The following is a 23,660-nucleotide window of genomic DNA, read 5'->3' as shown; positions in this document are numbered from 1 at the left end:
TGCACCGGAGCGGGATCTAAATGACCAGACACAACCTTCCACCGACAGCCACATTTGAAAGAGCAAAACTTACTTTCACTCAAATCAAGTTGAGTGCATAGGGAGCGAGAGCATCAGAAATGGGATTCAGGATTGACGTATAGCTTGGCAGGTCTTCATTGTGCTCAATCTATGTTTTGATCAATCCAGTATTGGAAATTGATCAAACTGCTTGGTTTATGCTCAAGGTCTTTGACAGTCGTCGGGTTGGAAAATCTTGGGGAAAAAAGTGCATGACTTACATTTATGCCTCCCATTTCCTGACTCCAGTGTCATTATAGACAGATGGTGTGTTCAAAACGCTAACCCCCAGATTCATCAAAGTCCCGTTTTGCGAGTCCTTAATAGCGATTTTTAAGGAATCGCTATTAAAGACTCGCAAAACGGGATGCAGGTAGAAATTGCAATTTATTTTGCGATTTCTACTGCTTCCTTATTTGCGATTCGCTAATTGCTAATCGCAAATAAGGAATGGCTTTCCCATTCATTCCTATGGGCCTACAGGCCCATAGGAATGAATGGGGAGTCATTCCTTATTTGCGATTAGCAATTAGCGAATCGCAAATAAGGAAGCGATTTCAAGGGTGCCAGGGTGTTCAAAGGACACCCTGTAGCACCCCATAAATGGTAAGGTACACTGGTGTTGCACACACACATGTCCAAAGGACATGTGTTTGTGTAACATACAACTTAGAAAAATGCACTGAAGTGCATTTTTCTAAGTTTTCGCTATTTACCACGTAGTTATACTTCGCGGTAAATAGCGGCCCCAGATTGCGAATTCGCAATTTTTAAATGGTTCATGAATTGCATTTAAGGAATCGAAATTTGAGATTCCTTAAATGCAATTCATCGCAATTTCGCGAGTTCTATATTTGCGATTTTTGCATTTGGGATGATGAATCCCAAATGCAAAAATAGCGCTTGCACAGGGCCAGATACTCAGAATCTGGCCCTTTGCGAGCCGATTTCACTATGATGAACCTGGCTGTAAGAGTTTGGATTCAACTCAGGCACGCTCTGTGCTTGAATCCCAAAAGGGAGGTAGAGTTTGGCAGCAGGTTTCCTGCTCCAAGCTTGCAAGTGAAGACTTTAGGCAACTTCCAATAGGGAATTTAGAGAAAACTCCATCATATTTATGATGTCACAAATATTGGTAGCCACCTAATAAAATTATCTAACGGGAAGAATGCGCAAGAAGCTGAACTAAAACTAAAGGCCTCATTTAAATCGTGGCAGATGGATTACTCCGTCACAGCGGTGACGAATATCCTGTCCGCCGTATATAAATCCAATTATATCCTATGGGATTTATGTTTCGGCGGGCGGGATATCCGTCACCATTGTGATGGAGTAACCTGTCAGCCAAGATCTAAATCAGGCCCTGTGTACGGGTAAGGTACCCCAAAATATATGTAATTGGGATACTGTGAGACACAAAAGTCTTCAAATCCCTTAGAGAAGTAATTCATGAGTACATGGCCGGACTGGGAACCAAAAGCAGCCCATGCAAAAAGGTTTATTGAGCCCCACAATGGAGAAGGCTGAGACTGGAATGGGTCATGGTGGGGTGGATGGGTCATGGAGGGGTGGATGGGTCATGGCGGGGTGGATGGGTCATGGTGGGGTGGATGGGTCATGGCAGGGTGAAAGGGTCATGGCGGGGTGGATGGGTCATGGTGGGTGGATGGGTCATGGTGGGGTGGATGGGTCATGGTGGGGTGGATGGGTCATGGTGGGGTGGATGGGTCATGGCGGGGTGGATGGGTCATGGAAGGGTGGATGAGTCATAGTGGGGTGGATGGGTCATGGTGGGGTGGATGAGTCATAGTGGGGTGGATGGGTCATGGTGGGGTGGATGAGTCATAGTGGGGTGGATGGGTGATGGCGGGGTGGATGGGTCATGGTGGGGTGGATGAGTCATAGTGGGATGGATGGGTCATGGTGGGGTGGATGGGTCATGGCGGGGTGGATGGGTCATGGTGGGGTGGAGGAGTCATAGTGGGGTGGATGGGTCATAGTGGGGTGGATGGGTCATGGTGGGGTGGACGAGTCATGGCAGGGTGGATGGGTCATGTTGGGGTGGATGAGTCATAGTGGGGTGGATGGGTCATGGTGGGGTGGATGAGTCATAGTGGGGTGGATGGGTCATGGCGGGGTGGATGGGTCATGGTGGGGTGGATGGGTCATGGCAGGGTGAAAGGGTCATGGCGGGGTGGATGGGTCATGGCGGGGTGGATGGGTCATGGTGGGGTGGATGGGTCATGGTGGGGTGGATGGGTCATGGTGGGGTGGATGGGTCATGGTGGGGTGGATGGGTCATGGTGGGGTGGATGGGTCATGGCGGGGTGGATGAGTCATGGAAGGGTGGATGAGTCATAGTGGGGTGGATGGGTCATGGTGGGGTGGATGATTCATAGTGGGGTGGATGGGTCATGGTGGGGTGGATGAGTCATAGTGGGGTGGATGGGTCATGGTGGGGTGGATGAGTCATAGTGGGGTGGATGGGTCATGGTGGGGTGGATGGGTCATGGCGGGGTGGATGGGTCATGGTGGGGTGGAGGAGGCCTAGTGGGGTGGATGGGTCATAGTGGGGTGGATGGGTCATGGTGGGGTGGATGAGTCATGGCAGGGTGGATGGGTCATGGTGGGGTGGATGAGTCATAGTGGGGTGGATGGGTCATGGTGGGGTGGATGAGTCATAGTGGGGTGGATGGGTCATGGTGGGGTGGATGGGTCATGGTGGGGTGGATGAGTCATAGTGGGGTGGATGGGTCATGGTGTCATGGTGGGGTGGATGGTCATGGTGGGGTGGATGGGTCATGGCAGGGTGGATGTGTCATGGCGGGGTGGATGAGTCATGGTGGGGTGGATGAGTCATAGTGGGGTGGATGGGTCATGGTGGGGTGGATGAGTCATGGCAGGGTGGATGGGTCATGGCGGGGTGGATGGGTCATGGTGGGGTGGATGGGTCATGGTGGGGTGGATGGGTCATGGTGGGGTGGATGAGTCATAGTGGGGTGGATGGGTCATTGCAGGGTGGATACGTCATGGCGGGGTGGATGAGTCATGGTGGGGTGGATGAGTCATAGTGGGGTGGATGGGTCATGGCAGGGTGGATATGTCATGGGGGGGTGGATGAGTCATGGCGGGGTTGATGAGTTATGGTGGGGTGGATGAGTCATAGTGGGGTGGATGTGTCATGGTGGGGTGGATGGGTCATGGTGGGGTGGATGAGTCATAGTGGGGTGGATGGGTCATAGTGGGGTGGATGGGTCATAGTGGGGTGGATGAGTCATAGTGGGGTGGATGGGTCATGGCAGGGTGGATATGTCATGGCGGGGTGGATGAGTCATAGTGGGGTGGATGTGTCATGGTGGGGTGGATGGGTCATGGTGGGGTGGATGAGTCATAGTGGGGTGGATGGGTCATAGTGGGGTGGATGGGTCATAGTGGGGTGGATGAGTCATAGTGGGGTGGATGGGTCATGGCAGGGTGGATATGTCATGGCGGGGTGGATGAGTCATGGTGGGGTGGATGGGTCATGGTGTCATGGTGGGGTGGATGGTCATGGTGGGGTGGATGGGTCATGGCAGGGTGGATGTGTCATGGCGGGGTGGATGAGTCATGGTGGGGTGGATGAGTCATAGTGGGGTGGATGGGTCATGGTGGGGTGGATGGGTCATGGTGGGGTGGATGAGTCATAGTGGGGTGGATGGGTCATGGTGTCATGGTGGGGTGGATGGTCATGGTGGGGTGGATGGGTCATGGCAGGGTGGATGTGTCATGGCGGGGTGGATGAGTCATGGTGGGGTGGATGAGTCATAGTGGGGTGGATGGGTCATGGTGGGGTGGATGAGTCATGGCAGGGTGGATGGGTCATGGCGGGGTGGATGGGTCATGGTGGGGTGGATGGGTCATGGTGGGGTGGATGGGTCATGGTGGGGTGGATGAGTCATAGTGGGGTGGATGGGTCATTGCAGGGTGGATACGTCATGGCGGGGTGGATGAGTCATGGTGGGGTGGATGAGTCATAGTGGGGTGGATGGGTCATGGCAGGGTGGATATGTCATGGGGGGGTGGATGAGTCATGGCGGGGTTGATGAGTTATGGTGGGGTGGATGAGTCATAGTGGGGTGGATGTGTCATGGTGGGGTGGATGGGTCATGGTGGGGTGGATGAGTCATAGTGGGGTGGATGGGTCATAGTGGGGTGGATGGGTCATAGTGGGGTGGATGAGTCATAGTGGGGTGGATGGGTCATGGCAGGGTGGATATGTCATGGCGGGGTGGATGAGTCATAGTGGGGTGGATGTGTCATGGTGGGGTGGATGGGTCATGGTGGGGTGGATGAGTCATAGTGGGGTGGATGGGTCATAGTGGGGTGGATGGGTCATAGTGGGGTGGATGAGTCATAGTGGGGTGGATGGGTCATGGCAGGGTGGATATGTCATGGCGGGGTGGATGAGTCATGGCGGGGTAGATGGGTCATGGTGGGGTGGATGAGTCATAGTGGGGTGGATGGGTCATAGTGGGGTGGATGGGTCATAGTGGGGTGGATGAGTCATAGTGGGGTGGATGGGTCATGGCAGGGTGGATATGTCATGGCGGGGTGGATGAGTCATAGTGGGGTGGATGGGTCATGGCAGGGTGGATATGTCATGGCGGGGTGGATGAGTCATGGTGGGGTGGATGGGTCATGGTGGGGTGGATGGGTCATGGTGGGGTGGATGAGTCATAGTGGGGTGGATGGGTCATTGCAGGGTGGATACGTCATGGCGGGGTGGATGAGTCATGGTGGGGTGGATGAGTCGTAGTGGGGTGGATGGGTCATGGCAGGGTGGATATGTCATGGCGGGGTGGATGAGTCATGGCGGGGTGGATGAGTCATGGTGGGGTGGATGAGTCATAGTGGGGTGGATGTGTCATGGTGGGGTGGATGGGTCATGGTGGGGTGGATGAGTCATAGTGGGGTGGATGGGTCATAGTGGGGTGGATGGGTCATAGTGGGGTGGATGAGTCATAGTGGGGTGGATGGGTCATGGCAGGGTGGATATGTCATGGCGGGGTGGATGAGTCATGGCAGGGTGGATATGTCATGGCGGGGTGGATGAGTAATGGCGGGGTGGATGAGTCATGGTGGGGTGGATGAGTCATAGTGGGGTGGATGTGTCATGGTGGGGTGGATGGGTCATGGTGGGGTGGATGGGTCATGGTGGGGTGGATGAGTCATAGTGGGGTGGATGGGTCATAGTGGGGTGGATGGGTCATGGTGGGGTGGATGAGCCATGGCAGGGTGGATGGGTCATGGTGGGGTGGATGAGTCATAGTGGGGTGGATGGGTCATGGTGGGGTGGATGAGTCGTAGTGGGGTGGATGAGTCATAGTGGGGTGGATGGGTCATGGCAGGGTGGATATGTCATGGCGGGGTGGATGAGTCATGGCGGGGTGGATGAGTCATGGTGGGGTGGATGAGTCATTTATTTATTTAATTATTTATTTAAAGCATTTGTATAGCGCGGCTGTCACCTTACAGGTATCCTGGCGCTGAGATATCTCCTAAGATGGAATGCACTGGGAGGCAGCAATAGAGTGGTCAGAAGTTTAACATTTAGGAAACAGCCAAGTTTTGACCCGTTTCCCAAAAGGGAGAAGTTCCTTTGTTTGGCGGATGTCCAGGGGCATGCTATTCCAAAGTTTGGCAGCTGCAACTTTGAAAGATCTGCCTCCGGTCCTGACCTTTTTAAATCTCTGTACTTTTACAAGGCAGGCCGTTGTGGATCGGAGGGCTCTGGTTGGAATGTACCAGTCAAACATGGTTTGCAGAGAGCTGGGCCCAACTCCCTGCAGGGCTTTAAAAACGAGACAGAGGGATTAAAAGGCCACTCGCTGTTTCAATGGGAGCCAGTGAAGCTCGGCCATTGCCGCAGTGGCCGAAGATCTCCTAGGCCAACCAAGGGCCAGTTTGGCAGCGGCGGATTGAACTCTTTGGAGTCTGTCTAACAGCATGGAAGGAGCCTCGAGTAGCAGCGCATTGCAATAGTCAAGGCGACTAAGAATGGTACACCTGACTATTAAAGCCCGGGCCTGTAAGGGAAGAAGTGGCAAGATCTTACGAAGGGAGCGAATGAGGGCCGAGCAGGTGGACACTGTTTTCGCAACCTGGGCTTCCATGCTGAGTTTGTTATCCATGATAACACCCAGATTACGAACAGTGGTGACCGGCTGTGGCTTTTCCAGGGATTCAGGGGGCCAAAACTCCACCGGGAACGGGCGGGGGATCCGACTTCCTGCACAGAACAGAACCTCAGTTTTGGAGGCGTTGAACTGTAGAGAGTTGTTGTGTAGCCACCCAGCCGTGCCTCGTAGACAGTCATGAAAAGATTCCAAAGGGATCGATTCCTCGCCCTCCCAAGAGAGGATGAGTTGAGTGTCGTCAGCGTAGTTTATTGCCTTTAGCCTGTGGGATTTTATCAACGTAATCAGTGGTTTAAGGTAAACGTTAAATAAAATCGGGCTGATGGACGAGCCTTGAGGCACCCCGTAGAACACCGGGGAGAAGGCAGATTGAAACGGGGGAAGGGACACAGCCTGCTTCCTGTCCCGCAGGAAGGAGCGAAACCAGTGCCGGGCAATGCCGCCCACTCCGGCCTCCCTTAGTCTCTCCAATAGAATCCCGTGATTAACCGTATCGAATGCGGCAGACAGGTCCAGCAGGATCAGAGCTACTGCCTGGCCCCTGTCTGCGCGCATTCGAAGGTCCTCCATGGCAGTGAGTAGGGCTGTTTCGGTGCCATGGGCTGGACGGAAACCGAATTGTATTTCATCCAGGAAATGATTCTGCTCCAGATGTTTGGAGAGGCATGAGCTCACCCAGCGCTCGGCAATTTTTGCCGGGAATGGTAGCAGGGAAATGGGCCGATAATTCTGTAGACACTCAGGATTTAAGGAGGGTTTTTTCAACAATGGCGTGATAAGAGCTTGCTTCCAGGGAGCAGGGACTAAGCCACTGCGCAGAAGTCATAGTGGGGTGGATGAGTCATAGTGGGGTGGATGGGTCATGGCAGGGTGGATATGTCATGGCGGGGTGGATGAGTCATGGCGGGGTGGATGAGTCATGGTGGGGTGGATGAGTCATAGTGGGGTGGATGGGTCATAGTGGGGTGGATGGGTCATGGTGGGGTGGATGAGTCATGGCAGGGTGGATGGGTCATGGTGGGGTGGATGAGTCATAGTGGGGTGGATGGGTCATGGTGGGGTGGATGAGTCATAGTGGGGTGGATGGGTCATGGCGAAGTGGATGGGTCATGGTGGGGTGGAGGAGTCATAGTGGGGTGGATGGGTCATGGTGGGGTGGATGGGTCATGGTGGGGTGAATGGGTCATGGCAGGGTGGATGGGTCATGGTGGGGTGGATGAGTCATGGTGGGGTGGATGAGTCATCGTGGGGTGGATGAGTCATACTGGGGTGGATGGGTCATGGTGGGGTGGATGGGTCATAGTGGGGTGGATGGGTCATGGTGGGGTGGATGAGTCATAGTGGGGTGTATGAGTCATAGTGGGGTGGATGGGTCATGGCAGGGTGGATATGTCATGGCAGGGTGGATGAGTCATGGCGGGGTGGATGAGTCATGGTGGGGTGGATGAGTCATAGTGGGGTGGATGGGTCATGGTGGGGTGGATGGGTCATGGTGGGGTGGATGAGTCATAGTGGGGTGGATGGGTCATAGTGGGGTGGATGGGTCATGGTGGGGTGGATGAGTCATGGCAGGGTGGATGGGTCATGGTGGGGTGGATGAGTCATAGTGGGGTGGATGGGTCATGGTGGGGTGGATGAGTCATAGTGGGATGGATGGGTCATGGTGAGGTGGATGGGTCATGGTGGGGTGGATGAGTCATAGTGGGGTGGATGGGTCATGGTGGGGTGGATGGGTCATGGTGGGATGGATGGGTCATGGCGGGGTGGATGGGTCATGGCGGGGTAGATGAGTCATGGTGGGGTGGATGAGTCATAGTGGGGTGGCTGGGTCATGGTGGGGTGGATGAGTCATGGCAGGGTGGATGGGTCATGGCGGGGTAAATGGGTCAATGGGGGGTGGCTGAGTCATAGTGGGGTGGATGGGTCATGGTGTGGGTGGATGAGTCATGGTGGGGTGGATGGGTCATGGCGGGGTGGATGGGTCATGGTGGGGTGGATGGGTCATAGTGGGGTGGATGGGTCATGGTGGGGTGGATGGGTCATGGCAGGGTGGATGGGTCATGGCGGGGTGGATGGGTCATGCTGGGGTGGATGAGTCATGGTGGGGTGGATGGGTCATGGTGGGATGGATGGGTCATGGCGGGGTGGATGGGTCATGGCGGGGTAAATGAGTCATGGTGGGGTGGATGAGTCATAGTGGCGTGGATGGGTCATGGTGGGGTGGATGAGTCATGGCAGGGTGGATGGGTCATGGCGGGGTGGATGGGTCAATGGGGGGTGGATGAGTCATAGTGGGGTGGATGGGTCATGGTGTGGGTGGATGAGTCATGGTGGGGTGGATGGGTCATGGCGGGGTGGATGGGTCATGGTGGGGTGGATGGGTCATAGTGGGGTGGATGGGTCATGGTGGGGTGGATGGGTCATGGCAGGGTGGATGGGTCATGGCAGGGTGGATGGGTCATGGCGGGGTGGATGGGTCATGGTGGGGTGGATTAGTCATAGTTGGGTGGATTAGTCATAGTTGGGTGGATGGGTCATGGTGGGGTGGATGAGTCATAGTGGGGTGGGTGGGTCATGGTGGGGTGGATGAGTCATAGTGGGGTGGATGGGTCATGGCAGGGTGGATATGTCATGGCGGGGTGGATGAGTCATGGTGGGGTGGATGAGTCATAGTGGGGTGGATGGGTCATGGTGGGGTGGATGGGTCATGTCGGGGCGGATGAGTCATAGTGGGGTGGATGGGTCATAGTGGGGTGGATGGGTCATGGCGGGGTGGATGAGTCATGGTGGGGTGGATGAGTCATAGTGGGGTGGATGGGTCATGGTGGGGTGGATGGGTCATGGCGGGGTGGATGAGTCATAGTGGGGTGGATGGGTCATAGTGGGGTGGATGGGTCATGGCAGGGTGGATATGTCATGGTAGGGTGGATATGTCATGGCGGGGTGGATGAGTAATGGCGGGGTGGATGAGTCATGGTGGGGTGGATGAGTCATAGTGGAGTGGATGGGTCATGGTGGTGTGGATGGGTCATGGCAGGCTGAAAGGGTCATGGCGGGGTGGATGGGTCATGGCGGGGTGGATGAGTCAGGGTGGGGTGGATGAGTCATAGTGGGGTGGATGGGTCATGGTGGGGTGGATGGGTCATGGTGGGGTGGATGGGTCATGGCGGGGTGGATGGGTCATGGTAGCCCATCCTTGTCTCACAGAAGCCCGAGCCCGCAGAACACTTGGAAAAGGCCTGTGTAGCAAATTGTCCAGGTCAGCCATGGATTAGTGCCTTGATAAGGTCTTGGGTCTACAACAGCAGTGGCTGCTGCCAGACAGGGTGGTGGGGCGGGAGTGGGGGATTGGGAGAGGAATTAAATAAAAGGACTTGCCTTTAACGGCCGGTCGTCGCCTCTCCCCCATCCTCTGTCCTTCATCCTCGTTCTCTTCCTATTCCTGTCCCAGCTGGCAGAGGGAAGCACCCGGACAGGCAGGCTCCCCTGAGCCAATCACAATACTGCAATGCAGCATTTTGATTGGCCCGAGTGCCGTGGATCGGCGCTCAGACCGGTACAGGGAGCCTGTGCATGTTCCTGACCAGGCTGTGTAATGCAGCCCGGTAGGAACATGCAAAGTGTGCATGAACTGTTTGGTCGGCTCAAGAGGGCCGGCCAAACAGTTCATGCGCACTTAGGGAGTCAAACTCCTCCTCCCATGCTGTGGCTAGCCCCACCCAACTCCATCACTGACTGCAATAGGGAAAATAAAATGTAAATAACGATACTTTATTATTATTTTATTTTTCCTTTTCAGCAGTAGGACGACGCTCCTCCGCCTTAGCAGAGGAGCCGCCACTGGTCTACAAGAGGATGTTACATTACTCTCAAGCGTATTTGAGTATATTTTAACCTCTATGCTACTTGACTGCTTTAATAAAAACATTAACAATTTAAATCAAATTCTCTTTCCACGCCCCATTTACAAGAGATGCTGATTGACTAGTAGTGCTGTGGTAAATAGCACCAAAGGCCCTTTGACCCCAATTACATCCCAGAACTTTGCCAAGTTTGAATATATTTTAATCTCTACACTACTTGGCTGCAAGCTGGCTGTGAGACAAAAGACCAAGGTCCTTTCTCTCATTTTACCATTGCTTTCTATTTGCAAGAAGGCCATTGGCAGAGAGACTTCACTGTTTGACAGTTTCAACGGAGAGACATCCATGCATTACTGCCTCCTCTTGCACCAGCTCGTCAGTTCCCTAACATGGTGTAATGCCAATCCCTCTTTTATAGGGTGCCTAAAATGGCAGCTTTGGCATTTCTGAGTGAAGTAATAATCAGTGCTAGTGTTACTCATTTTAATGATACTCAGTTTATCCAGCTGGGCGGATGGTATTGGCATTTGGAGATTTGCAGCTCATAACAGGTAGAACATAACCAGCTTCATCAAAGGGGTCCAGTCTGAGAGCTATTGAACATATACAAATGTTTGCAGTAAGATGGCCAGTACCAGGGGGCGGCTGGCTAGCACTGTGAGCATTTTCAAACTAGCCCTGCCCACAGATAAAGACCTGTGCACTGACACCACGCTGGTGGCTGCTGTTGTGTCACCGGTCACTTGTAATAGTTTATTACATGCGAGTAGCGGCTGTTGTCAGAGCTAGTGTCTACCAAGAAGATGAAAACCAGGCCTTTACAAGACAGGATTGACAAAGTTTGAACACTGCTCACAACTGAGTTTTTAGCAATTAATTGTATTTCATGTACTTTTATGATTTACTGTGGATAAATCAATTTTTTTTTTAACTGAGATGAAGATGAGTTACACAGCAATGGTTCCGTACTGTATGACTCCACCATTTCCAAACAAGTATTAGTTACCGAGTTAATAATGGGGAATAACACGAAGGGTGCAGAATTGCTGCATCTCTCTCTCTCTGCCTGTTTTCTCATGTTATTGTGCCATATAATGGGCACAGAGTTTATCTGTTTCCACCACGATTAAGACAGAAATATTAGTTGGGACTGAAGAGGGTTATCACTTCACCCTTGACCGCACCCAAAGTTTGGCAATTTCAAGGACGTTTGCTATACATGAAGTTCAAGATGGCGGTCGGTTCCTGATTGGTTGAACTGTGTTCTGCTACTACAAGGGGCTAATAATGCTGCCCTATTATCTAAAACTTGCAATCCTCTCACCTTGAGAAGTTTGAGTACTTTCTAAATATTATTGCAGGTTCCAAGTCAGAGATCTTTGCAACTTATCCTTCACACAACTAGTTCCAAGATCCCAATTGGTTTATAATAATGACGAGTCACATTCCCTTAGTCAGAAGTCAACTGAACAGCTGAGTCAGCATTCAACGTATTAATTAAATAAAACACAATTGCAAGCGTGACTGTTTGCATAGGGATGTATACATTAAATATCAATGGATGCACCTGCAGTTCTGGCCTGGGGACTTAGAGACTGTGTACACAGACCTATCGCATCCCAGCCCACTTACTAGGATCTTGAATTTGTTATGGTCTTGTGCTACAATAGAGATTTTAAAGTCCCCAAAGATCCTTTGGCCTTTCACAACTCTATGCACATCGGGGCTTATTTACAAGCCCCTTGCGCCACTTTTGCGTCACTTTTAACATGGGAAAAGTGACGCAAACGTGACGCAAGGGGCTTGTAAATCTGCCCCAATGTATGTAACTCACCCCTGTTCGTATATTAATCTTTGAAATCCGACTTTACTTCCTAGCAAACAACACATATTAAGCACTGAAAACGCATTGCATTGTAGTTGCATTTATATAGTGCGTCATACCCCTGGCTAGGCGCCAAAGTGCATGCACAAACCTGTGGCCCTGTCTGCATTTTTTTTCGTTTTTTATTTTTTTATTAACTTGTGTTGCGAGTGAAGAGGTGTGCAGAGGACGGGTGTCACCAACATTTTGTAAAAAAAAAAAAAAAGTTTATTGCGGGTCTCAAGGCGCTGAGCACTTACCTCAGTGACGCAAGCGCTGCGCCAGGCACTAGACAGCCGAGAGCTCGCGTTGGCTTTCTGGGCCTGGAAGCCTGCTTCGAGGAGCGCGAAAGGACGGGGTTTTTTCTCTGTCAGGACTCGTCTGTTTGGGAATGCAGGTGCGAAGTCAGCCCCGCTTTATAGCCTGCAGCCCCGCCCTCACCTGCCTCTCTCTGCTGGCATGGAGGTGAATATCGGCTTTCCACCCTCGCTCCAGCACGCTTCCAGTCAAACAACGATAAGAAACTCCGAGGTGTCACCCCTGCGGCTGTACTTTGATACTGTGCAAACAAAGAAAAGCATTCTGCTCTCTTAGGGCCTGTCGTGAAAGCAAGTGAGATCTTATCACTTCAAGATGGATGGAGAAACGCTGTACAGCGGTGGTATGTGTTGGTTGGTGCCAAGGGCCTTCATCAGGGCATCTGGGATTATGCGGCAAGGGAGGATTAAATTATGCAGCTGGGTTGACTAAATTATGTGGCAAGAAAACGCAAATTATGCAGCGTAATGCGGGGCCATTTTTTTTTATAGTATTAGCTTATTATTTTGCCTTTTTTTACACAAATAAACACTTTCGGGGTAAATGTTCCACCTCATTAGTACCACTTTGACACCCAAATACAGAAATAGGCACCATAAAGGTTGTATTCAGTCAGGCATGCGGCGTTTTCAGTAACTTTTGATCCGTTTGAGATAGAAATTTGTTTTTGTTGCTGAAATTGACCTATTATGCAGCCGATGATAGGTTGTGTGGCAAATGTGGCAAATCCATAATTATTCAGAAAATGCTGCTAAAGGTTGCAAATTTGTATACTTCCAGTGGCACTGGCCTTATTAAAAATCAAGAAAAGTGGGTTCCTACCTCTGGTTTAGTAGAAAAGAAATCCATAATTGAGTTGCAGTGCGCGGCTCGGAACCCCAGGACCCTGGTGTCACTGCGCCTATTGTACCGTTGATAGCTGTGGTCTTACTGCATTGTCTACGAAGATAAAAAAAAAAAAATTAGACCAGTTGTCTCCAACCTTTTCTGTGCTGAGAGCTACTACTGAGTTCTGCCTTTGAAGTGAGAGAAGCTTCTATAGGTGTGCCTTTGAAGTGCACAGGTGCCCTGTTTGCCTTGCCCTGGCTCAATACTAACGACAGGGGGTATATAGCCCTTTGTGTTGCGGCAGGACACCACCTATTCAAGTGTAAGTGGGGCCGTGCCCAGCTCCTCCCTTTCATCTTGCCAGTGATGGCCCACCTAGGCACACTTAAGCTCCCTATTGTGTGTGGCTGTCTAGGAGGAATACACAAAGCCAGACTGTTAACTACACCCATCATGTAACCCAGAGACAACCTGCATGCACCAAATGGCCCAGGCAGGAAAATAGCAACTTTCCAAAAGTGGCATTTTAGAAATAGTAATGTGAAATCTAACTTCACCATACGTTAGGATTTTTCATTACAATTCCCAAAACACCAAACATGAATGAGTCACCTGTTCCCATGTGCAAGTAACAGCTTATTAAATGTAATGAGGTAACCCCAATGTTATCCTATTGGGAGATGTAGGCCTTGAAGTAGTGACAAATGAATTTAAGAATTTTTCACTACTAGGACATGCAAAACTTAAAAGAACATGTTCAACTTTTAAAAATACATTTCACCCTTCTTCTGGGCTGTCGGGAGCCTTCCCTAGGGGTGATGTATATGTATTAAAAATGTTGTTTGGGCCTGACAAAAGGTTTATTTTACCAGGCCCAAATGGCAGTTTAAAACTGGGACATATTTAAAGTATTGCTTAAGTGGGTGGCACAATAAGTACTGCAGGCCCACTTGTAGCATTTAATTTACAGGCCCTGGGCAGAGGTAGTGCTACCTTAGTAGGGACTTACAAGTAAATTACATATGCCAATTGGGTATATGCCAATTTTACCATGTTTTAAGGAGAGAGCACAAGCACTTTAGCACTGGTTAGCCGTAGTAAAGTGTGCAGAGTCTTAAGGCCAGAAAAATTGAAGTTAGCAAAACAGGAGGTCTGAAGGCAAAAAGTTAGAGGGAAAACCCCGCCAAGATTGCCAGGTCTAACACTAACCATATAAAATAAATATACATTCACATGTTATAGGGTTCAAAGGTTCTCTGATGTAATCTCTCGACCCAGGTCAAAGGGTATGTCATGTCATATTCATGATTTTGATGCAAGGATGCCACGAGCCAGACACTAGTAAATGAAAAAGGAGATTTAATCACATGACCACAACACTAAAACAACCCGTCTGTCGCTCCCTGCCAGGTCCCTCCTCCATGGCTAAGTCCTATGTGAAAAGTGGACTCCTTCACAGAGAAAAATCCACTCATCTGGAGGCCTGCACACATCTGGCAGGTCATTCCTTTAGACCTCGGAGATGCAAAAGGCCCAAAACACAATAACTCACAAATCAGTCCGTTAGCATGTAGACCAAGGCTGTCGAATGAGCTACCCTTGCATCTCAGATCTCTCCCTCTCTGTACCACTTCAGGTGAATGCTGAAAGCTCAACACTACTGATTCTGTACACCTGATGTCTCTTTAACATCAGTTTCCGACTTCTCCCTCATCTCAGGCCTCATACTCCTACTTTAACTGTGACGTCCCTCCCAAAAGCCTTTCGGACCAATTCACAGAGATTTGTCCATCATTCAGTGTAACTTATTCATGACTTTCTAATGATTTACTAAGGCTTTCAAGGAGCAAACCACATCAACTCATGAACAAAAGGTTTGTGAATTGAGAGCATTGTATTATTGTACACCGCCTGAACTGTGTAAACAGTCATGCCTGCACTCTGCAAACATGAACACCTTTCCCATGCTCCTTTGCTTTCTAAATCGCTCTACTGTGCCACTGGGCTAGTTCTGCCCTAAAAATACACCGCTAAACTAATAAACAGCAAAAGTCATGTAAGTGCTTGCTTGGTTTACTATGAGGCAACTCTTGCTGAAGATGTGAGGCCATCTGTAGCCAGGCCGGTCAAGATTCTCACGCCCATGCTTGATGTATTGCTACAGTCCAGATTTTTCTTTCTATGAATTCTGGGATGTGTAGTCTTGCTTATTCCATTGTGAAACAGGAAAACAAGTCCCAAGATTTTAAGAAAACCTGGAGTGGCACAGAACTTCATGCATGGACCTGGGAAACTTGGCAGCTATGTGTAGCTGACCTGTCACTGTTGAGTTCTGGCCTGTCAGATGCCTGGGTCACAAATGTCATATGGGAACCTGTTAGAAATGGGATTTCTGGTTGGCTAAGGTTTGCACCAAAGCCAGACAGAAACCACCACCCAGGGAGAGGAAGTTACACTCATAAAATAACTCCTACTCACCCCCTTGGTAGCTTGGCACAAGCAGTCAAGCTTATCTCAGAGGTAGTGTGAAAAGCATTTGCACATAACCAACAGTAATACAGTGTAAGCACTACAAAAGGACACCACACCAGTTTAGAAAAATATACAATATTTTTATATACTCAAGTCAAGACCAAATACGATAAAAATCCACAATACAGTACTTTAAAAACAGTTAATTCACCAGATGTCTTCAAATGGTAAAAGTTGAAAACACAGTTCGTACGAGTTGGCAGCTCGGTCCGAGGCTACCGCGATGCTGAAAACAACAGAGTCGCGCAGTTCCAGCTGACCGTGTCGGTACGGGCCAGCAACAGCGTGAACAGACTCGTTAACAGTACCTTTCTTAGTGCTGCTCACACGGAGGTGCGAGTCACTCTTGACATCCGTCGCGGTTGCGATGCAAAGTTGAAGAGGTGCACGGTGCAGTGTCTTACGATGCAGTGTGAACGGCGGCTCAGTGATAATCGTCCAGACGGCGTCGGTGAGACCAAGGCTGGTGGTGCAGGGCGAAACGGTGCTCGATGCGGTGCTGGCAGGTTGCGGTGCAGGTGATAGTCCGTCCGTCGTGGTTATTGTGCAAAGTGGAAGCTGTGCAGGGCGCAGTGCCTCTCGATGCGGTGCAGGCAGCGGCTAGGTGATGATCGTGCAGACGGCGTCGGTGAGACCAAGGCGTGTGGTGCAGGCGAGACGGTGCGGCCTGCGGTGCCTTCAGGACACAAGGCCGGCGTCGGTGACAGAGTCGGTCGTGGTTCCCTCTTCTCTGCTGCAACTGAAACTGCAGTTCCAGGAGTGGTAACCAGAGGTTGGTGAAGTCTTTGCAGTCCCTGAGACTTCTTAACAGGAGGTCAGCTCGGTTTCAGGCCCTTGGAGATACTCAGCAAGTAGAGAAAGTTTAGTCCAGTCCTTTCACTGCCCAAGGCAGAAGCAGCAGCTGCAGGCCAACCCAACAAAGCAACAACACAGCAAAGGGGCAGTACTCCTTCTGGCAGCTCTTCCAGCTCTTCTTCTTGGCAGGTTGCAACCTCTACTTCAAGCCCTTGGGGACAATTCTAAAAGCAGGATGATAAGAGCACAGTCCAGTCCTTTCCCTACCCAAGACCGAAGCAACCACTGCAGACCAACCCCTCAACATGCAGCAAAGGGACAGGACTCCTCATCCAGCTTTCCCAGTTCTTCTTCCTGGCAGGTTCCTTAGTTCAGAAATAATCTAAAGTTCTGGGGTCTGGGCCCCAATATTTATACCAGCAATTCCTTTGTCCTCTGAAGGCAGAGGGGCCTGGACCTAGTTCAAACCAGTTTTGGGTGCATCCTGCAAGTGTGCACCTTCTTCCTTTGTCAGTGTAGACCAGGGTCATCAGACGCACCACAGGAGGTGGAGCCAACATTGTGGAAGGCATGCACAGTCCCATTCAGAGCCAGGTGCTACTCCTCCCACCCATCTATGTGTAGATGTGTCTATTCAGCCCTGTGCTGGCTCACTGTGTCTCCTGGAGTCTTCTCCAGCCCCTGTCACTCACAAACCAGACAGACAATACACAAGCTAGCAGAGGCAGGCTGGATGGTTAGGTCAGAAAATACCTACTTTCTAAAAGTGGTATTTTCAAACACAGAATGTTAAAACCAACTACACTAAAAGATGCATTTTATCATTCTGAGTACAGGCATACTAAACTCGACTTTCTACCATGTTCCCTGGGTCAGTTAGGATTATAGGATGTTATAATCAAACTGCCCATCCTGGCCTACGGGGAACAGGTAGCCTTGCAATAGTGAAAAAAGAAGTAGGCTGTAATTCACTATCAGGACATGCCACACACACCAGGGCATGTTCTACCTTTCACATACAATTTACCCTGCCTATGGGGGCACCATGGGCCTACCTTAGGGGTGACTCACATGTAGAAAAGGGAAGGTTTAGGGACTTGCAAGTGTGTGCACTTGCCAAGCCTACATGGCAGCCCCAGGCTGCACACAGGCTCTGCAATGGCAGGCCAGAGTTCCACTTTATGGGCTGTTTGCAAGGGTGGCACAATCCAGTGCTGCAGCCCACCAACAGCATTTGATTTATGGGCCCTGGCACGCGCAGTGCACTTTACTAGGGACTGACACATAAAGCAAATAGGCTAATCATGAAAACACCAATCCATAACACAGTTTACACAGAGAGCATATGCACTTTAGCACTGATTAACAGTGGTAAAGTGCCCAGAGTCCTAAAACCAACACACACAGGTCAGGAAAAAATAGGAAGAAAAAGCAAAAAGTTTAGGGATTACCCTGCAAAAAGGGCCATTTTCAACAGAACCCCATCCTGGTTTTCTGGCACCAAGAGCACCGCTTTCTACATAGAACAATGTCCCAGGATGCATTCTGCTGCATCTCCAAAACTCATGGCGCTGTCTTGTGACAGCCTTCGTTACCGGTCTCGTCATGACTACATCACAAAAGCATGAATTTGTGCTATACGAATGTGTTCAGTAGTGGCAGCACAGGGCCTGGAAATGAATGGGCCTGAGGAAGAACGCCTCAACTGCTTCTCCATTTGTGATTCCCCTGGGTGAGCTTCCAGGCACAGGTATTCCAACACAACCGCGTTTATGGTGGAGCTTACCAGAATACTCCGCATTCTTGAGATTGTTCTGAGACCTGTAAAATAATGGCCATGCCAAAGCAAACTTTAGCTCTTATCTCTCTCTAGGTCACTGAGAATAGGCCGAGTTTTGCAATGGCATTAGTCATGGTAACTTTTGTGGTTGCAAACAGAGCCGATAGTCAAGTGCAGTGTGGTTAAGCCTGATAAGAGCAGGGCCGGCTTCAGTGCTGGTGGCGCCCAGTGATACAATGACCACCTCTACCACGGATCCCCTCACTACTACCTTTTAACAGTGCCCCTCAAGTCCCCATATCCATGCTCTCTCACGTGTAGTCTGCATGCAGCTTTATGATGGCAGGTAATAGTTCACTGTTCTATATTAGGATTTTAAAACTTCTAAACTACAGGTAACAAAAGGATCTCTCTGACAAAAGCAGTAACCAACTGAACTATTTACATTATATTAGTGCTTAACTTGAGCAGGTGGTTTTGGCTGCTCGGCACCATCACTTATTTGTCAACACTGGCGCTTGTGACAGTCTGCCACAAGATGGCGTTGTTTGTCTCATTTACATATGACCACAACATTAGTTAATTATGAATTCGATATACATTAAAAATGAGTATTACCTACCACCTAAGGCAATCTTATACCTTTAGGAGCCTGAAATAGTCTGAATTGTAACATTTGTAGGAGTGTGATGGTTAGCAGTTGTGATGTTCGTATCATTGGCCGGATGGTAGGGGTAATATATTGTGAAGAGAGCCCTTGCACTTATTTTTTTGGGAAATTAAGCACTGCATTATATGCACTTCTGTGATCTGCATGGTACACATGCTTTGTAGCAGGCATATTAACCCGCTGCACTACTTTATGATAAGTCAAAAATTCCACTAAACAAAACTCCATCTCTCAGACAGCAGAGCCATAAATCACCACAGTTATCTTGTCATTTTTATTGTTGCTGGTAATTTCTGGAGACAAGGAACACTGTAGCAGGTGCTTTTAATTCCATAATATTTCTGAACCCCCCCACCCCCTTGAATTTAGCGCCCAGCGGGGTGGCACCTATCACACCGCCCATGGATCAGAGTCAGGTCGTGGTTACATATGCTTAATCACCCAAGTGCTGTTGTACTTTGTAGCCTAGTAATGCTATTACTAGTTGCGTATAATGTGCATTCAATGAAGAAGCAATTCCACCTGTGACAATTGAAGGGAATGTTTGCCCCTGGGCATTCATATTCCCTGTACTTAAATAAATCATCTTTTTTTCCCTGAGTTTTATATAGCGCAAACTCGACCTGAAGGTATCAGAGCGCTTTACATGAGCACCAGTTGCGCTATAGACAGACACATTTATTTGTTTCGTTAGGCACGGGGAGATTAAGTTATTTGCCCAGAATCACAGGATGTTGAGCGTCCCTGCCGGGACTCAAACTCGGTTCCCCAGCTTTGAGGTTGGCTGCTCTAGCTGTTAGGCCACCCCCTCTCTTCCTTCCTAAATGCTGGGAGCTGTTTCTTGTGCTATGATTCTTTGTCAATGAGATGATATGTGGTATCCTTTTATTTATTATTTCCGCATATGTCTTCTGTTCCAGCCTGTGTGGAATGTTGTGAGTCATGAGGAATGTGTGATGTCATCGGTGAGAGTGCTCTATCCCTGTTGAGGTTGCTGTATGCACATGGGGCTGAGCAGGTTACACCCTCCTAGCTCATAGTGGGTTCCTTTACTTGTATTTGTTCCTGAATAAAGTACCTGTTCCTGTACCTACCTGCGTCCCCGTCTCCTGTCAGGGGGCTTCTTTTATTGCATCAGTCGCGACGAGATTGATGAATTCATGTGAGAAATAGCCTACTGCAGAACCAGAAGACCCACAAGGCTAGAGTAGGAGGCAGGATACCACACAACACCCCCTCACAAGGAACAGCAGCACTAAGAACAAAAACTTAAAAGAACACAGAAAGGAATACATAATGACCAAACTGAAAGAGCAAAACTGTTCCCATTTATGATACACAATTATAATTAAGGCTCCCTGTTTTCCGTTTTTACTAATTTTTACAGATGTATTCAGACTGAAAACATTTATTTTCTTGCCTGTATTTATTTTTATATGTGGATAAAAACGGAAATTGGGTTGCTTTTTGAGTAATTCTAAATACCATCTGCCATGACGTCCAGACCAATAGATGTGCAGATTAATAGATACAGGGGTTAAAAAAGAAAGGAATTTTAATAAAGAGACTTTAACAGCAGTAGATGTGCACAAGGTTGATATTCAAATTAGAATATTTTCATATAAGTGCCTGATTTATCTTCTGTGGGTGTTCGAGGCACTGAAACCTGGCAGACATTCAAGCATGAGTGCATATTTATAGTTAAATAAATGTGAAAATATACTAATTTTAGCTTAATTTTTCCACAAAACCCAAAATAAATATGGATAAATACAGATAAAATTAGCAAAAAATAAATATGGATAAATACAGACGGAAATGGCAAAAAAATAAGTACCATAAAACCGGGAGCCCTACAAATAATACAAAAATAACACTGAAACAATGAAAGCAAAATACAACCTTATAAACAAGGCAAGCACCACACAAGAAGTAATCTCAAAAGTATACACTACTGCACACCTTCTCACAGGGAAAATGGCAACACATATAAGCTCAGACATCCCCTCACACAAGGAAGTGAACTGCACACCCATGCGTGGTACACGCCACGAAAATAACGTCATCACCAATAATCCACTGGGCATCGCACCCAGTGTGGTATGCATGCGTCAATCAAAGGACACATGGGCCTTCACCCTAGTGGAGTACACATCTTGAACACAAACTGCACATGGGAATAAAACCAAGTGAAATATGCACATTCCACAAAACATTACTGCCTATCTTTCCTGTCGAGTACGCACCCTCCATGGCAACAACACATGGGCATTCAAACCAGAGGAGTACGGGTTCTCCAAGCTAACAGAACACAGGTATCCGACCCAGTGGCATAAGCAACCTCCAGGTTGACAGCACATGGGCCAGTAACTGTGGCGGCTGGCATGTCTCGAGTGTGGTAAGGCGGGTGGGACATTTAAAATAAATTATTAATAAATTAAAAGCATTAACCTGCGAGCGCGACACAACGTCCTCCTCAGCGATTTTCTCTTTCCTCGAGGCAGGCAGGCTCCAAACTCCCAAACCAATCCTAGCGCTGCTCTTACCAGCATGAGAGCAGTGCTAGGATTGGTGGGAGTGGCCTCACTCGGCGCTCCACAGCGCTCTGGAGGCCTTGGCCTTCTTTAACCTAGCTGTATTAAGACAGCTGGGTTAGAGTTTTCAAAGTGCGCATGTGTGGCTGGCTGTTGCAAGAGGGCAGCCCAAAAAGACATGCGCACTTTAAACTGATAGGTGCCCTGCTCTCTCTGCTGCTGCCATTCAGCAGGCCCGCTCTATTGTGACGTTCTGTTCGGGTCGGGGTGAAGAACAATGAAATGGTAATGCTTTAACTTCATTACTGTTTTATTTTTCTCTCTGGGGCCATTTCAGTGCGGCAACGCTCCTCTGCTAAAATGGAGGAGCTGCCCATGGCCATTAATCTAGCGGAGTATACACCCCGCACAAACAACCCAGTGGAGTATGCATCCTCCATGCAAACAGCAATAGGCAATCAACCCATTGGAGTACACTTCCTCTATGCAAAGAGCACATGGACATTCAAACCAGTGGCCCATCTGTTGGCCTGAGGGTCATGACTACATGTAGGAATGCCAAATACAGATGCTCAGGGCCACTGGAATTATACTGCAAGGTAGGGCCAAATTATGCAGCAGGATTGAGTAAGTTATGAGTCAAGAAAAGGCAAATTATGCGGTGTAATGCGGCACATCTTGTGATAGTATTACTCCATTATTTTCTCATTTTTGCACTTGTTAACACTGTCTGGGGATTGGTTGCACCTCATCAGTACCTGTTTAACACTCACATGTAGCAATAAGCAAGGAACGGTGACCAGTCAACTTTTGCATAGGGCCTTCCAGTGTGCGGCAACACCAGCCGCTTCAATTCCAGTGACTTTTGAACCGTTTGAACACTTTGAGCTTAAAACAAAATGTCTTTTGTTAAAAACGGCAGATGATGAATTATGTGGCAAATGCGGCAAATCTATAACTGTGCAAAAATTCGCCTTATCACAAAATCCCAGTGTTCTTGCAGATTAGTCACTACATCGCTAACACTGACATAACCATTCACACAACCAGCAGAAACATAGAACAGATGTTTTTGCAATCCAAACACATATCGTATATATATATATATGAAAAACACCTCCTTTGCACGAAAGAAGTGGAAGCCACAGCGGGGGAACATCAAGGAGGCCGCTTTATTCAGGAAAATGACACACAGCAAGCAAATGCATTTCGGCATGGAGCCTTCTTCAGTGCCCGGTGAGTATGTCAGGAGGCGTGCACAAATCCCAAAGAAATAAGTCCCGCTCTGTTGTGATTGGTAGAGGCCCAATAACTCCCCCTCCAAGTGGAAACACCACCCTAATTTGTGACCACTGTGTGGCAATGGACCACAGGTCCCAGAATGCATTGTTCCGGTGCTGGGTGATGCTGGGGTAGGTCACTGCCAAATTGCTGATGGAATTGCGCAGGCGAGTCAGGGAAAATGGACACTGCCTGTATCCTGATGTGTCCTGTAGAACAAAGCACCTCCTCGGGTCCCCACACCGCACCAACCTCCTGTCCGAGAGTCTGTTTGGCGAGGGCACGGACGACAGTGCATCTAGCCCAGTGTGAGGCGCAGTGGCCTCAGCATCGCTTCTCTTTTTCTCGGGCGGTGAAGGTGGGCTCTGGATGATCCGATAGCTCGGCACACAAGAGACGAGCAGCCGTAGCCGCCCACGCCAATGAGCACCAGAGCCAACTTGTAGTGCGGGGGCTTCCAGAAGCGTGTCACTGGCAAACACGCTGAAGTAAATGAAAAACACCTCCTTTGCACGAAAGAAGTGGAAGCCACAGCGGGGGAACATCAAGGAGGCCGCTTTATTCAGGAAAATGACACACAGCAAGCAAATGCATTTCGGCATGGAGCCTTCTTCAGTGCCCGGTGAGTATGTCAGGAGGCGTGCACAAATCCCAAAGAAATAAGTCCCGCTCTGTTGTGATTGGTAGAGGCCCAATAACTCCCCCTCCAAGTGGAAACACCACCCTATATATATATATATATTTTTTTTTCTAAAGCCCATGGCACACCTGTCCTAATGAACACTCTGATGATAAAATCCTGAAATGTTTATGAGCGATGATTTTTTAAGGCATTTTAAGGAAATTTGAGCTAACTGTCTTGGCTTCAGTGCTTTCAATAGGCGCGTGGCTACGGCTGAACGCGTCAAGCGTGTATCAGTTTAAAAAAAAAGAAAATAACACAGAGCGAATACTGAAAG

The 23,660-nt window shown here is 49.2% G+C and overlaps 1 protein-coding gene across 3 annotated transcripts in view; it reads right to left on the bottom strand.

Moving 5' to 3' along the window:
- Window positions 1-13,220, bottom strand: part of LOC144799924 (C-C motif chemokine 25-like) — a 70,884-nt gene extending 57,664 nt beyond the window's left edge. For 2 of the 3 annotated variants that reach the window (XM_078671551.1, XM_078671550.1), the window contains exon 1: window positions 12,224-12,528. The gene's annotated coding sequence lies outside the window, so the exon portion shown is untranslated. Of the gene's footprint in view, window positions 1-12,223; window positions 12,529-13,103 lie in introns of those variants that run through there. The other variant, XM_078671549.1, reaches the window with a different exon arrangement.
- Window positions 13,221-23,660: the final 10,440 nt, after the last annotated feature.

Source organism: Lissotriton helveticus, chromosome 12, assembly GCF_964261635.1.
Source record: "Lissotriton helveticus chromosome 12, aLisHel1.1, whole genome shotgun sequence".
NCBI lineage: Eukaryota > Metazoa > Chordata > Amphibia > Caudata > Salamandridae > Lissotriton > Lissotriton helveticus.
This window is presented reverse-complemented; position numbering and strand designations above follow the sequence as displayed.